Source organism: Phoenix dactylifera, chromosome 3, assembly GCF_009389715.1.
Source record: "Phoenix dactylifera cultivar Barhee BC4 chromosome 3, palm_55x_up_171113_PBpolish2nd_filt_p, whole genome shotgun sequence".
In the NCBI taxonomy this organism is placed as follows: Eukaryota; Viridiplantae; Streptophyta; class Magnoliopsida; order Arecales; family Arecaceae; genus Phoenix; species Phoenix dactylifera.
Window position 1 is genome coordinate 13348193 of NC_052394.1, and position 17617 is coordinate 13365809.

Below are 17617 nucleotides of genomic sequence, written 5' to 3' on the forward strand. Positions count from 1 at the left end.
GTGAATGCATTAATAAGTATTGTAACATTTATTGTCCAAAATGCCTGTTCTGCCATGTTTTTAGCATAAAATTCAAGTACATAGATTTGCTTGCAGAAGAGAAAATGAATAAACAAATACAGGTCTACATTGGATCTCAATAAAAGAGAAGAAATGAAAACATAGTGAAAACTAACTAATTGCGTCGATTTAAATATAATATTCACATATCGTGTGGGAACTTATGCAAATAATAACATTGGTTTGGAACCATAAAGAAGCTAAAAGTACACACCCTCAACAAACATTGCCTAAGATTACTCTCCCCTTGGAAAATTTAAATAAATAAATAAACTCTGAAGAAACTGTATCCATGTTAAGAATTTGTGTAGACCAGCTATAAAAAATGCTGGGCATCTTCACACTAAGAACGTGACTGCTTGTTCTATTCCTAAAGTCATAACACTCAGGAAAAAATGCAACACCATGTGTTTTGCAAGATGTTAAAATGGCATAAACTACTAGAAGTAAAAGTCATACAATTCCATATTCACTTCTCCATATTGAGAACTAAAGAGAAAACAAAAAATAACTCCTACATCATGTCAAACATTCTCATTTAAATCTATTACTAATATTCCTATATATACACTTCAAGCAACTCTTTGACATATAGTTTGAAGCAATAACTTAGGTTCTTTAACTAAAAGGTCTCTCTCAGATGTACAGACACAGTGATGTGCTAAACTCATACAATTTCATGGGTGATGGTTATCAGAGCATGTAAATGAGCTGCATACATCAAGAATATTAAACAGGACCATCATTAGGTTGAAAGGGACAAATAGACTTTCCTGAATGCTTCTCAAATACAAGGACTCAGCATCAGATACGGTGTCCATGCTAGCTAGTGGCCAGCACAATAAGCTTATCTTATTGTATCAAGCCAAAACTTGGCACACACTGGTACGGAAAGATACGAGAGTAACGTCACAGTAACATATGAAAGTTGCACACATACTGCAAATAGTAGCTTTACACCACAATAAGAACTATGGAAGAATATGTTGCACATGTTTAGACATCAAAGGATATTTTGCATTACATCCATACCGCTACTAGTTGTTGGCATCTCTTATAGGTTTTCAAATCCTTATAATAATAAAAAAGTAAAACACGAAGAGTTGTGGACCAGATATTCTGGGAACATAGGCTGTCAGATATAAGTTTAAAAGAGAAAGTAGTTTATAGCCCCATAACACTATGCATCGGCCTGTATTATTATGTATTGAAGAAAAACCATTAGTATGGACCAATATGGATTGAGGCAGTTGTCCGCAGATGGCATAGAGGTATCTACCTTGATATCATGTGGATAACCTGCTGGTATGGTTCGCCTCATATAATACGGCACAAATTGGCACTCTAGTTCTTACTTACAAAGCTTTATGAAAGGATGAAAGCTAAAGAACAAATTTAGGACTTCCAAGTGTATTCAACTTAAATGACATTTGTCATATGACACCAACTAACCAAAATTTTTATCTATTTTAAGCTTTAAATTTTTCCTCAATCCCCTTGAGATTTTTAATTGCAATGAAGAGGATCCTTTCTTCCACCATCACTGAGTGATGCATATGTCATGGGAGAAACAAATAGGATATCACCTAGCAAAACAGACAAGGCTTCCATATAGACATAGATATGGATGTAGATATAGACATAGACATAGATATAGATGTAGATATAGATATAGATATAGATAGCAAATTTAAAAGACTTAGAGGTAATTAAATTGGATAAATTGAAATGTTCACATTCACTCAGACTAAACATCAAACAGTTTACATTCACTTAGACTAAACATCAACATATATATAAAATCGATTCCTTTAAAATGGTCGCACATCAGGATTTATCTAATGACCATTAAGCATCACCGATTGGAGATTTACAACAGGATCACTTAGAGAAGCTTACGCTAACTCCGTATTTACATAAAACTCTAGAATTTATTCCTTAGGTGCTGTCTTTTAACACTTGAAAGATGATAAGCCTAGGTTTCTCATGATATATAGAGCATCTTCTGCTTGATTTACCTTTATCTAATTCTCCTTCTTCTTAACATTCAAAATCTGAGAATGTGGTTTAATTTTCCTCGCAAGAAGAAAAGAATCAAGACGATATAGCAAACCAAAATGCATAAATTTCATAAATAGCAACCCAAGCAAACCTAATCAAATCTCCACAAGAGAACAAGGGTTTCCTCAATATTTCTCTTATATATTCATAGAGCTTAGGTATATTGCATTGCTCTTGTCTCTTTATTTTCCTTTTTCAGGCTTTTAAAGGGAAGGGCGAGGTGTTCTAATACCTCGCCTTCCCAGTCAAATCTCCAGGTTAGTACTAGTTTAGTTACCTCCTTCCATTTTTTTAAAAAAAAAATTATTTACCACACTCAGATTAGTTTAATTCCTTTTAAATCTTTATTTTTTGCGTAATTTTAAGTCTCTAGTGTAATACCTAGGCCTTTTAAAGCCTAGAACCGAACTGGGCCAGGTCTATTTGACTAGAGGCCGAGAATGTATGCTTCGGCCCGTCACTTTGGCCCAACAAAGTAAAAAAGAAAAAAATTTCGGCATGTATTGCTGCGCAATTGCCTAGCAGCACGTGCCTGGGCTCCCCGAGCCAAGCTCTATAAGAGCTCCTCTCCATCCTCCCCCACCGGAAAGCGGACCCCATTCGGAGCTCTTCGCAGGAATTTCTTCGAATCCCTCTCCGAAGCTCGGTCGTCGTCGTGCTGCGACCACGTCCAAATGCTATCAGGAACCAGATAAAGATCCAGTCCTCCTCGAGCCACCCTCTGTCTCTCTTGCTTCTGGGTTCTTTGGAGTCTTGATGCCGACTGGTGATCGTTGGATTTTGGGCAAAATGAAAATGCTTTGCTTCCCCTATTTTCGAAAATCGACTCTGTTTCTTCCGATTTTAGCTACTTCCGCCATTGGCACTCGTCGCCAAGGCCTTCTTCCAGTTCCTCACAGCGGTTGGAACCCATGGCCGAAGTTACTACCATTGTGATACCTCTATTTTATAGGTTAAGAGGGTCGAACCCCTATTTAGGGAGGCTTTTCCTCACCATCGGCCGCTGGTTGCCGTCAGCCGTCAGCCGTCATCCATAGTGGGCAGTCGTTGGTCCCCAACCCACGTGGGTTAAGACAGTTAAGAAATGTGTGTATGTGAAGGAGATGTTTACTATGAGATAGGCAGTTTCACTTTCAAAAACCGGTTCCATGAAGCCTATCGAATACTTTTAAATAGCTATAAATAAGCATATATTCCTGGGATGCAATTTTTTCTTCTTTTTTTGGGTTATTCTTAAAGTATCGTTTATAATGATATAATAGAATAAATAACGAAAATAAAATAGAAATAATAGATATAAGTGCCTAATTATGACCTAAAATAATTTTTTAATATTAATATTATGATATACTATTACTAATGCAAAACTATAATAGTATGTATGTTTGTGTGTATATATCGATATAATAAACAAATATATATTAATATAAAATAATAGGATTATAATAAAACCAGCATATAATAAGAAACAGAAAAGTATTGCATCTAGAGGCTACTTAAATATAACATGGTAAATCATTAATGATTGTACTTTCACTTTTAAGTAAGATAATGAGCATAAAATGTAATAAAAATTAATAAAATATTACTACAATCTAATAACCTGCATGAGATATGAGTAGTGTACAATATAAATAAAAAAATAAATATTTTTTTAATATCAACATACTTTAAGTAAATATAATTATTTATAATATCATTAATTCCTATACTAATTTAGTAGCACAAATAAAAAATTATTTATTTAATACAATTTAATAAGCTAATAAACTTCATATTAATGAAAGAACACTACTAATAAAGTTATTGATATGAGCATACATGTGGTAAATAAAGAGCTCTACACATATAGAGCCTAGCTCCATTTGTGTGCATATATTAGATTCTGTACACCTTCTATAATTCATATAATACCGTGTCTATTTTCCTTGGTGCTTGATTTGTTGTGTTTAACAATAAGTTGTACGATGCACATATATTATTTTTTACATATTTTTGGACTTTACTTCAATTATAATATAATAGCATAATAAATTATATTTAGAACATTATGTAAATTTATCAAAACCATCGTGGAACTATTATGGCATTGTTACCGTCGTTGCTTGAAACCATAGAGTGAATAATACATATGTGGGCAGTGGGCTAGTATATTATGCCAAATTTGAGAGGCCCGTCTGGGCACAGTCCACTTGACTGGCCCATGACTGGCCCAAATAGGGGCTGACCACATGTTCACCCCATGTGGCCAGCCATAGAAGAGAGAGGGAATCTTTCTCTCTCTTATTTTTTTCTCTCTACTTTCTCTTGCTTCTTCCACTTTCTCTCCGGAGGAGACCTATAGATTCCAGTATAAGGTCGCATCGACCTAATCTACGAACTCGAGTTGACTCGTGAAAAGCGACTCTAAATTGCCCTGGTGCCCAAGTCACCTATTAAACTATCACCTCAGCCTTGTTAAGTGTCCTTAGAACCTACTGATGATAAGCCCTATCGAACAACCTTTGCCCTAATTATGTCCGTAAATTTAATTCATGAATCGAGTTACTTAAACCTGACCTACTCCGAGCTGCCAAACACTGTCATCCGACCAATTGTCTCCTTTTCTTATTATTTTAATTTGATTAAAATCATTGAATATAAATTAATTTCGCTTTTAATGTTTTTAAATAGTGTTAACTGATTTGCCTAGTTATGTTTGACGATCTAAGGTGAAAGAGGTAAGTAGATCTTATACACCTTATTATTTTTCAATTTATCATGTTTTCTATGCATAAGATTTTTCTGTGAAGATATCATATTTTTCTTAAAATTGAAGATTATGCATACGATATTATGAAGCTCATGATTTACTGCGAAATAATGACTCCATGAATATTATAATATTAATGACTTGTTTATGAACTATGAAATCCATATTTATGAAATTTATATTTTTTTATGAAAAAAATAGTTTCTTGATTATTCTACTGTTAAAGGGTTAACTATGGACTATAAATTCTTTATAACATTTTAGCAATTTATTCATGTAGGATTCAAGAGAATATAATTTAAAGAAACATGATTTAAGAAAAATTATTTTAAGAACTATGCCAAAACTCTCTTAGATAGCTATGTATGGCCTCTGAAAGTGGGGTAGATCGACATTTGGAGCTAGTTCTATAGGTAATAGTAGTCGACATACAACACAATCAGCGGGTAATAATAGTTGGCATGCGACTCTACCAGTAGGTAATAGTAGTTGGCATACGACCCTACCAACAGATAATAGTTTTGGTATTTTGTCGATTACGATCCTATCATGGATATAATAGTGACCTTAGCATTTAGTCTGAGAGTAGTAATTTGATCAATGATATGGTTAAATGGTAAATGATTTATGAGTTTATTTATGCTATACACCCGAAACTATGTTTGAGATATTGATGATCTATGAGTTTATTTATGCTATACACCTGGAACTATGTTTATGACATTTTGATGATTTATACATATATGATTAATCTTATGACTTATTTTATCATATAATACTATGAAATATTCTATCTTGCAATAATTATTATTTTCTCTATATGATGCATCGATTCACACAAAAACTTATGATTGATCCAGTAAGATAGTGAAATATTTACTTACTGAGCTGTGACGCTCGCATATCTCTATTTTTATTTTCCTTCCTATGAATAAGGTCAGTTTGGATGAAAGATGACCCAAGATTGGAGTTCGCGCTAGCAAGCTCGACAATTTGTAGTAGAACTTTAATTCTTTAGTTAGTTATGAATTTGTAGCTTAATAATTTTCTAATTATGTTTGGATTTAGATGCTCTGAACCAGTATTTTTCTTATTATTTAATGGATGATAGAATTGAATTCTTTTATTATATTTTATCTATGATGGATTTATAGGTTAATTATGATATATAGTTGGTTTCATATTACCATCGGTTGCCCTCTTGGTAGCATTATGCCCCGCATTTGTGGCGCGACAAAATTCAAGGCCATATATTGTCGGTTGGCTTGAGTTTGAGTTAAAACTAAATTATAAACATGTGATTATTATATGTGATAATGTGATATTAAATATATTTTTGATAACAAAATAAAAATATATTTAGCAAACAGGGTACATGATTTGGTTTAGTTGGACGGTGAGGCATGGGGTTTGCTTGCTGATTCAAAAATCTTGATATTCAATCCACCATAGACTTAGGGATCTGAACTCATTTCTAAAGTCTTTTGGTTGCTTCTTAAATCTTGTTGCAGCAGGCAAATTGTAGAGATAATTGATTCAGACCAGCTCTGACTGAGGGCCATTAAAAGGAATGAGTCCAGTCTAGCAAATTAAAAACTTCTGAATAGAATTGATCGGATTCATGAGCCTGAAATGGTGAAGAATCTGGCCAAGTATCCTGAATATGACGCCTCCAATCTTAGCACCGGCAAGGCCCAAGAAAGGCAAATCTGTGAACATGGGTGGAAGAAATTTGGTAAAAGATCTAGTTCTCGCCAGTAAATCCACATGTGATGCTTGGTCAGATATTAAAACAGGAGAAGAGAAGCAAAAAAGGAGTGAAGAAAAAGAAAATCTAGAACTAGAATGACAAACAGAAATGGTCTTTAATCTACATAAATGAAAAAAGTTATCCTTCAAAAATCATCCCTCAACAAAAGTAACCAGACATATAGATGTCAGAAATTAAATCAAATTAAATGAATTGTTAATTAGTTATACTAGTGATTGAATGTTCATAAATGGGACTTTAGTGTTTCTAAGTAATATATCTTAAAGTCCATGTAGGCACTTTACAGCTCTGTCTTTTATGTATTTTAAGTTATAAAAGGGGCATTTGAAGAGTAATCATTTAACTATATAAGCTCTATAGATTGTTGTTTTATAAGTAAGGAAATGATATATTAAGTTTCTCCAAAAATCAGTCTCTTTGTAATCTATATTTAATGAATGAAGTATCAAGTCCAAAAATCGATCTTTTTAATTGGTCCAATCACAATCTTGAGCATGTAAATAGCCACATTTACACTAGAAATATCAATACACTCTTAAGAGCAAAAATTCTATAGCCTTAAAAGGGGTAATTAATCACCGGTACATTTATTGACCGGTCTCTAACGTTTAATCCCTGTTGACTGGTTGTTTAATAATCAGTCCAGCCATATTTCAATACTTTATTATGAGACGAAAATGCCCCCTAAAAATATTAAAATGACCCTGCCCCTTTTGATCTCCCATTCCCAGAAGAAGAAGAAGAAAAAGGGGCAGCCGCCACCGACCACCGCCCGACCCCGCCCGAGCTCCCTCCTGCGGCCGCCACCGGCCCCATCTCGCTCCCTCCCGAGCCCCGTCCCGCGGCCCGCCCCCTCCCGTGCCCCTTCCCCTCCTAATCTCCCGTTCTTAGAAGAAAAAGAAGAAGAAAAAGTCCCGGCCGCCGCCGACCACAGCTCACCCCCGCCCGAGCTCCCTCCCGCGGCCGCCGCCGGCCCCTGCTCGCCCCTCCCGCGGCCTCGCCCTCTCCCGAGCCTCCTCCCACGGCCCGCCCCCACCCGAGCTCCCTCCCGCGGCCGCCGCAGGCCTCGGCTCGCCGCCTCCCGAGCCCCCTCCCACGATCGCGCAGCCAGGAATGCCCCCACCCCCGATCCAGCCCCTTCACAAGCCCCCTCCTGCGGCCGTCGCCGGCCAAGGCCCACCCTCCTCCCGCATCTGCTGCGGCCTAGCCTCTTTCTGGAACCGCCGGCCTCGCGGGAGGAGAGGTGTTCTCCGCCGCCACCGATGGCGGCCCCGCCCCCTCCCGCGGCCCTCTCCAACAGCCGCCACGGCCCGGCCCCCCTCCGGCGCCGCCGGCTCGTGGGAGGAGAAGAAAGAAGAAAGAAGAAGAAAGGAAGAAGAGAAGAAAAAGAAAAAAAAAGAAAAGGAAAGAAAAAGAAGAAAAGAAAAGAAAAAGAAGAAAGAAAAGAAAAATAAATGCATAAATAAATAAATAAATAAATAATATATTCTAATAAAATAAAATAATTATAAATAAATAAATAAATCTGCCACGGCCGGGCCCTCTCCTGCGGCCCCCTTGGCGGCCGGGCCCTCTCCCCCGGCCTCCTTCTGGCGCTGTCGGCTCGCGGGAGGAGAAGAAAGAAGAAGAAAAGAAGAAGAGAAAAAAAAAGAAAAAGAAGAGAAAAAAAGGAAAGAGAAAGAAGAGAGGGAAAGAAAAAGAAGAAAAGAAAAGAAAAAGGAAGAAAAGGAAAGAAGAAAAAGAAAAAGAAGAAAAGGAAAAAAGAAAAAAAAAGAAAAGAAAAGGGAAGAAAAGGAAAGAAAAAGAAGAAAAAGGAAAGAAAAGGAAAGAAAAAGAAGAAAAAGGAAAGAAAGAGAAGAAAAGGAAAGAAAAGGAAAAAGAAAAGAAAAAAAGAAGAAGAAAAAGGAAAGAAAAAGAAGAGAAGGAAAGAAAAAGAAAAAAAAAGAAAAAAGAAGAAAAGGAAAGAAAAAGAGAAAAGAAAAGAAGAAAAAAAGAGAAAAGAAAAGAAAAAAACAGAAGAAAAGAAAAGAAAAAGAAGATTTAAGTATGTGCAGAGAAGACGTAATTGTGTACAGAGAACACTTAACTGTGTGATGCACACAGTTAAGTGTTCTCTGTATACAATTACGTCTTCTCTGCACACATTTAACTGTGTGATGTATAGAACACTTAACTGTATGTAGAGAAAATTTAAATGTGTGCATATAAGACTTAATTGTGTATAGAGAATATTTAACTTAACTGTGTGATGTATAGAATACTTTACTGTGTTGAGAGAATATTTAAGTGTGTGCAGAGAAGACTTAAAAGAAAAAGGAAGAAAAAGAAAGAAAAAGAAGAAAAAGAAAACAGTAAGTGGCAGTTAGGTTAGTAAGCTTGGTACACATGTAATATAGTATGGCACATATTTAATTAGGTTAGGAAAGAAAAAGAAAGAAAAAGAAGAAACGAAAAGAAGAAAAAAAGGAAAATAATGAGTAAGTGGCAATTAGGTTAATAGGCTTGGTACACAAGTAATATAGTATAGCACATATTTAAGTAAGCTTGGCACACAATTAATCAATGTTTTAACACTTAATATAGCCTGGCACAGTTTTCTGTTTTGTGCACACAGTTTACTATTCCCTGCACATAGATATAGTTTTTGTACACAGTTTAGTTAAGCTATTTGATTTTGGTAGAATATTTCGAATCAGTTACGACGACGTGGTAGACACTTAATATAGGTTGTTCTTGTGAGCCAAAACTTATCCTAACATAGTGCATAATCGATTAAGCTTGAAACACACTTAATTAACTAATACACACACTTAATTAACCCCAAAACACAATTTTCTGTTCTATGCACATAGTTTACCGTTTCCTGCACACATGTATAGTTTCTCTGCGCACAGTTAAGTTAAACAATTTGATTTTTATAGAATATTTCGAATCAATTACAATGATGTGGTAAACACTTAATATAGGTTGTTCTTGTGAGCCAAGTCTTACCTTAGCGTGGCGCATAATCGATTAAACTTGAAACACACTTAACTAACGATGGTACATACTTAATTAACCTCGAAATACAGTTTTCTGTTATGTGCACACAGATTACTGTTTCCTATATATAGGTATGGTTTCTCTGCACACAGTTAAGTTAACTATGCTATATTACTTGTATACCAAGCTTACTAACCTAACTGTCACTCACTCATTATTTTCTTTCTTCTTTTCTTTCTTCTTCTTTTCTTCTCTTCTTTTTATTTCCTTCTCTTCTTTTTCTTTTCTTTTTATTCTTTTTTTTCCTTTTCTTTTCTTGATATTGATAGATACAGTGGAAAAAAGGATAAAAAAAAGAAGAAAAAGAAAAGAAAAAGAAGAAAAGAAAAAAAGAAGAAAAAGGAAAAAAAGAAGAAAAGAAAAAAAAAGAAGAAAAAGGAAAAAAAGAAGAAAAAGGAAAGAAAAAGAAGAAAAAGAAGAAAAAGGAAAAAAAGAAGAAAAAGGAAAGACAAAGAAGAAAAAGGAAAGAAAAAGAAGAAAAGAAAAGAAAAAGAAAGAAAAGGAAAGAAAAAAAAGAAAAAGGAAAGAAAAAAGAACATAATTAAGTATTCTATGTGCACAATTAAGTCTTCCCTGCATACAGACTTAATTATATACAGAGAATACTTAACTGCGTACAGATAGCACTTAACCGTGTGCATCACACCGTTAAGTATTCTCTGTACAGAATTAAATCTTCTCTGCACACAGTTAAGTGTTCTCTGCATCACACAGTTAAGTGTGTACAGAGAATATTTAACTGTATGCATCATACAGTTAGGTGTTCTCTGTACACAATTAAATCTTATCTGTACACACTAAAATCTTCTTTGTACACAGTTAAGTGTTCTCTACATCACACAATTAAGTATGTGCAGAGAAGACTTAATTGTATACGAACAACATTTAATTGTGTGCATCACACAGTTAGGTGTTCTCTATACATAATTAAATCTTCTCTGCACATATTTAAATTTTCTCTGCATACAGTTAAGTGTTCTATACATTACACAGTTAAGTTAAATATTCTCCGTACACAATTAAGTCTTCTCTGCATATACACTTAAATCTTCTCTGCACACAGTTAACTGTTCTATGCATCACACAGTTAAGTTTTTTTTTCCTTTCCTTTTTCTTCTTCTTTTTTTCTTTTCTTTTTTTTCCTTTTTTTCTTTTTCTTTCCTTCTCTTCTTTTTCTTTCTTTTTCTTTTTCTTTCCTTTTTCTTCTTCTTGTTTCATTTCTTTTGCTTTCCTTTTTTTCTTTTTCTTTTCTTCTCTTCTTTTTCTTTCCTTTCCTTTTTCTTTCCTTCTCTGCACAGAATTAAGTATTCTCTGCATCACATAGTTAAGTATGTGCAGAAAAAACTTAATTGTATACAGAGAATACTTAATTGTGTGCATCATACAGTTAAGTGTTCTCTGCACACAATTAAGTCTTCTCTACACACATTTAAATCTTCTTTTTCTTTCTTTTTCTTTTGTTTTTTCTTTTTTTTCTTTTTTTCTTTTTTTTTTCTACTTTCTCCTCTCGTGAGCCCTACGACACCAAAATGGGGCTGTGCCATGGCGGCAGCGGGAGGGGGCCCGGCCGCAGTGTAATAACCCCAAATTTTTTTTTTTTATATATAAAAAGGGATAGAATAGTCCTTTAAAATTGATATAAGGGGTAAAATTGGAAGGAATCAAAAGATAATGGCATAGTTGTAGATGCATTGAAGTGGTAAGGGTAAAATTGGAAGGAATCAAAAGTTAATGGCATAACGGTAGATATGTTGAAGTGTTAGGGGCAAAATGGGAATTTAATAATATTAAACAAAGGGTGAATAGTGTTTTGATGTGATTTAATTGGAGGGTTTGAGCTGGTGAAACCGAGAGAAAGAGGGAGGGGGTTCTCAGGCGTGAAACAGAGGAAAGAAAGAAAGAAAAAGAGAAGAAGAAGAAGAAGAAAGAAGAAGAGGAAGGGGATTCAAGGAGGAAAGGGATCCCGGTTGCACTTCCAGCTGAAAGGAAAAACGTAGATCTCCTTCCCCTCTACGCAAGGACCTCGATTTCCAAAAAGAAAAAGGTAAATATCCATCTCTATCTAGTCTTTTGATGACATTAGGCTATACAAAGGGTGGATATAGTCTAGAGGGGTCGGATAAGGGTTGTAGAGGTGGTTAAAAGAAGAAGAATCGGATTTTGACAAATTTTTCCGGCACTACGGAAAAACTGTGTCGAAGTCCCAACTTCGGCAAATTATTTAGGGGGTCAAACGGCCTCCGATGATGATGCATGTTATCTCTTTGGAATCCTCTGTGAGTGTAGAATGTTAGGTAAAAATTTCATCAAATTTGGAGTCCTGAAAGTGGATCAAAACCGGGATGAAGTAACCCACTGTCAGTTCGGGTTACTGTTCATCCGGGTGGAAAATAAGGGATTTCATGCCATAATAGGGTATTAAGCCTAGATTAGGCTAAGGGAGACCTTGTACTCGTGCAAGGGAGTCCCTAATACACATAAATGATGAGTTAATTAATAGAAAAAGAAAAAGAGAAAGAAAAGAAAAGATTTAGGAAACGGGGGAGTTGAATCAATTAAAGTTCCCTATATTATAATTGGCACGTAGATTATAGCCCTTGATACAAGACTAAATGTATTGTAAATGCATGTCACAGTTGGGCAAGAAGCTAGGAAACAAGAGGAAGAAGTTCCCCACTGCCAGCTGTAGATTTTTGGAGGCGTATCAGGGCTGTGCCAGATTGACAGGTGAGTGGGAGTCATGTACTTTGCACCATGAGCATCCTTAATTCATTTTCATGAATGTCGCCAAGTGTGAATTGATTCCACTTGAGCATATTGATTGATATTGTAGTAGATTCCTCTATAATTTTGTTTCTCCATACTTGATTATCTTGTGCACGCATTTGAGGGAATATTGAGAGAAATTACGAGGGGTTGATGAGTAATCAAATTGATTCCGAATTGTGAAATGATTTCTTTTGTAAATTGATTTCATTTCCTCTATTTTAAAGACTTGTGAGTCGTAGCTTGATTATACTCCTTTATGAGTAATGAAATTGGATCTGAATTGTGAAATGATTTCTTTTGTAAATTGATTTCATTTCCTCTATTTCAAAGACTTGTACAACCCTTCTCATGGTATATTGAGTTGCATTGTACTCCCGTGATTCCTCACTCCCAACCCTAATGTTAGTTTATGATTGGGTCATGATCGAGTGAGTGGTAATCTTGATTATACTCCTTTTTAGTAGAGTATTGGGAGGGTGCATTATGGCATTTATGCATGGCTTGGCAGTATCTGCAGGACACCTATAGTCGATGGGGGTTGAACATCGGCCTTTGTGCACATAGTAGCCTTCTGGGTGGGCGGAGCCCAGTCCCTTCCTAGGGGGGGGACACGGCCCTAGGCGTAGGATCGGCCGGTCCTACGACTTATATTCTGCTTGCCGCCGGGCATAGTAAGACCCCGCGAGGTGCAGTATGGCTTTCCGCGGATGTAGAATTCCCGCGAGGTGCCGTTTAGTATGTAGATGTGAGATGGATTTCTGTTCTGGATACTGGCCAGCATTTATATGATCAGTGTGGTGTCTTATCCTGCATATGCATGTGACAGTAGGGAGTTGTTGCTGGTTCGCCTGGGGCGTAAAACCCACCTCCCGATAGCTGTCTAGCATTTATGTTATCAGTATGGTGTCTTATCCTGCATATGCATGTGACAGTAGGGAGTTGTTGCTGGTTCGCCTGGGGCGTAAAACCCACCTTCCGACAGCTGTCTAGTGATGATTTACATATTGGTGTGGTGTCATATTCGATGTATGCATATGGCAGTAGGGAGTTGTTGCTGGTTCGCCTGGGGCGTAAAACCCACCTCCCGATAGCTGTCTTGTTGATGATTCAGCCTATTGACACCTGATTTATATGATTCAGTACTATGACCTGTTGAACATATTCATGAGTAGCATATATGTTGACTTGATTATTCCATATATGCTTCAGATGAGTTGATATTGATTGTGGTGATATTGATGATTTACTCCATATTCTTTATGTTGAGTTCATGTTCATCTTGTTATTGATCTTGAGATTTCATCTCGAGCCATGATTATATTCTGTCTCATGTGCATAGTACTCTCTACTCCACTCACTGAGTATTTATATACTCACTCCCCAGTTTGGTGTTTTTGATTGCAGGGCAGGTATTGTATAGAGAAGAGCAGGATTAGTGGTTGCCTGCTAGCTGTGCCGCTCCATAGTATAGTATAGTATAATGTAGATAGAGGTTTATACCCTTTTGGTGTATTATAAACCTTCTATTGTATATAGTGTATAGTTACAGTCATAGATCCTGTTGTGGATATGGGTTTGACCATGGATGGAATTGGAACCAGATTTTTATACATATTAGTTATATGCCTGAGATAATGTATTGATATATATTGTCCAAGTTCATTATGTGACAGATTATGTGATTGCTGCTCTGACAGGTAGTGTTGTTGTATGTATTGAGATAATCCCGACAGGTCACTATAGAAAAAGTGATCATTTTGTGCATGTATCATGCCAAATTTTTCAAGATTTATTGATGATTGATAGGTAGTAGGGTTCTACGTGGTGGCTGGTGGCCTTATGCCTACCCGCACCCTAGGACCGTCGCGGCGGCCCGCCGGGAACGGGGCGGGGGTCGTGACAAAGCTTGGTATCAGAGCAAAGGTTAAGAAGAGTCCTGTCAGAGCAATAGGGTGAGTCAGGATTAAGTATAGGATTATACTATGGAGCATAGGATTTTTCTGTATATTAATTTATGAGTCATTTACAATTCAGTAAAATATATTATGACTCAGTGTGTAACGACCGTCCTTTCTTTTTAACTCTTTTAGAGACATATAAAGAATACCTCCAAGGAGAGGACCTACTCGTCCTGGAAAGAGGATGGAGCCAGATATAGCATTGGATGCGGGTTCCGCACATGTCGAGCCCCAAAGAGAAAAACCTCCTCCTGCTGATAGACGGAGGGTTGATGATCAAGGAGAGGTAGGAAGTAGAGATGCATTAATGGAACAGTTACTGGCGGAGAATCAGGCTCTGAGGGAGCAGATTGCTCGGGAGAAATCTCCTGCCCCGTCAGTAGTATCCATCCCACCTCCTGTACCTGTGCCAAGAAGTTTGGCCAGGCGAGCTCTAGATGATGAGGGGATTACTGTACAGGAATTTCTGAGGCTCAGAACCCCGGAGTTTAAGGGAGGAAGAAGGTGAAGAGCCTCAGAGATTCCTGGAGGAGACTGAAAAGATGATACGGAGACTGCCCTGTTTTGATGCAAGAGCTATAGAACTTGTAGGGCTTATAATGAAGGAAGATGCCTAGGACTGGTACCAGAGGCATATGGAGGACAGATTGTACAGTAGGAATCCTCCAACCTGGGAAGAGTTCAGGCAAGCAGTGATGGATGAGTTCTTGTCTCCAGCTGAGAGGCAGAATCGGGCTCTTCAGTTTGAGAGGCTGAAGCAGATGCCCGGAATGAGCGTATCTAAGTACGCTCGTGAGTTCACTAGATTGGGGAAGTATGCTCCTTACATCATCCCCACTGAAGCTGCCAGGATAGAAAGATTCAGGCGGGGTCTGATTTCCCCGCTTTATAATGCAGTACTGGCAGTAGAGGTCCCCACCTTATCTAGGCTGATTGATAAAGCAAAACAGTGGGAGACCAGAAACAAAGAGGAAAGAGCTGAAAGAGAACAGAGGAAAATGAGTATGGGGAAAGGGCAAAGCAGTAGAGATAGATCTGAGGGAGTAGATCTCTCGGAGGGCCCGATGGAGCAGTCTGTACGCTTAGCTCCACCTGTCCCACGTAAGAGGAAATGGAGGAAAAGAGGTCAATCACAAGATACTTTTCTACCATCAGTACCTCGTCCTCCAGTCACTATGGCCAGAACTGAATCTAGGTTCCAATCATGGCCAGTATGTGGCATATGTGGGAAGCAGCACCCTGGCAGATGCAGAATGGGTCAGGGAGTGTGCTACAGATGTGGACAGCCGGGTCATTTTGTCAGAGAATGCCCGCAGGGTGCCACCCAGCAGTTTGTGCCTTTGGCATCCTATCCTTCTGTGCAGATGGACAGGCCTAGTAGTAGGGAGCCTGTAGGCAGAGGTAGAGGTCAAGCACAAACATCACAGCAGAGTGCTGGACCATCTCAACTGTCAGCTCCAGTAGGCAGAGGGCAAGGAAGGGTGTTCACGGTAAATCCACAGGAGGCACAGACATCGAATGCAGCTATGACAGGTAATTTACTCTTTTAAATTCGAGGACGAATTTTATATAAGGGGGGGAGGATGTAATAACCCCAAATTTTTTTTTTTTATATATAAAAAGGGATAGAATAGTCCTTTAAAATTGATATAAGGGGTAAAATTGGAAGGAATCAAAAGATAATGGCATAGTTGTAGATGCATTGAAGTGGTAAGGGTAAAATTGGAAGGAATCAAAAGTTAATGGCATAACGGTAGATATGTTGAAGTGTTAGGGGCAAAATGGGAATTTAATAATATTAAACAAAGGGTGAATAGTGTTTTGATGTGATTTAATTGGAGGGTTTGAGCTGGTGAAACCGAGAGAAAGAGGGAGGGGGTTCTCAGGCGTGAAACAGAGGAAAGAAAGAAAGAAAAAGAGAAGAAGAAGAAGAAGAAAGAAGAAGAGGAAGGGGATTCAAGGAGGAAAGGGATCCCGGTTGCACTTCCAGCTGAAAGGAAAAACGTAGATCTCCTTCCCCTCTACGCAAGGACCTCGATTTCCAAAAAGAAAAAGGTAAATATCCATCCCTATCTAGTCTTTTGATGACATTAGGCTATACAAAGGGTGGATATAGTCTAGAGGGGTCGGATAAGGGTTGTAGAGGTGGTTAAAAGAAGAAGAATCGGATTTTGACAAATTTTTCCGGCACTACGGAAAAACTGTGTCGAAGTCCCAACTTCGGCAAATTATTTAGGGGGTCAAACGGCCTCCGATGATGATGCATGTTATCTCTTTGGAATCCTCTGTGAGTGTAGAATGTTAGGTAAAAATTTCATCAAATTTGGAGTCCTGAAAGTGGATCAAAACCGGGATGAAGTAACCCACTGTCAGTTCGGGTTACTGTTCATCCGGGTGGAAAATAAGGGATTTCATGCCATAATAGGGTATTAAGCCTAGATTAGGCTAAGGGAGACCTTGTACTCGTGCAAGGGAGTCCCTAATACACATAAATGATGAGTTAATTAATAGAAAAAGAAAAAGAGAAAGAAAAGAAAAGATTTAGGAAACGGGGGAGTTGAATCAATTAAAGTTCCCTATATTATAATTGGCACGTAGATTATAGCCCTTGATACAAGACTAAATGTATTGTAAATGCATGTCACAGTTGGGCAAGAAGCTAGGAAACAAGAGGAAGAAGTTCCCCACTGCCAGCTGTAGATTTTTGGAGGCGTATCAGGGCTGTGCCAGATTGACAGGTGAGTGGGAGTCATGTACTTTGCACCATGAGCATCCTTAATTCATTTTCATGAATGTCGCCAAGTGTGAATTGATTCCACTTGAGCATATTGATTGATATTGTAGTAGATTCCTCTATAATTTTGTTTCTCCATACTTGATTATCTTGTGCACGCATTTGAGGGAACATTGAGAGAAATTACGAGGGGTTGATGAGTAATCAAATTGATTCCGAATTATGAAATGATTTCTTTTGTAAATTGATTTCATTTCCTCTATTTTAAAGACTTGTGAGTCGTAGCTTGATTATACTCCTTTATGAGTAATGAAATTGGATCTGAATTGTGAAATGATTTCTTTTGTAAATTGATTTCATTTCCTCTATTTCAAAGACTTGTACAACCCTTCTCATGGTATATTGAGTTGCATTGTACTCCCGTGATTTCTCACTCCCAACCCTAATGTTAGTTTATGATTGGGTCATGA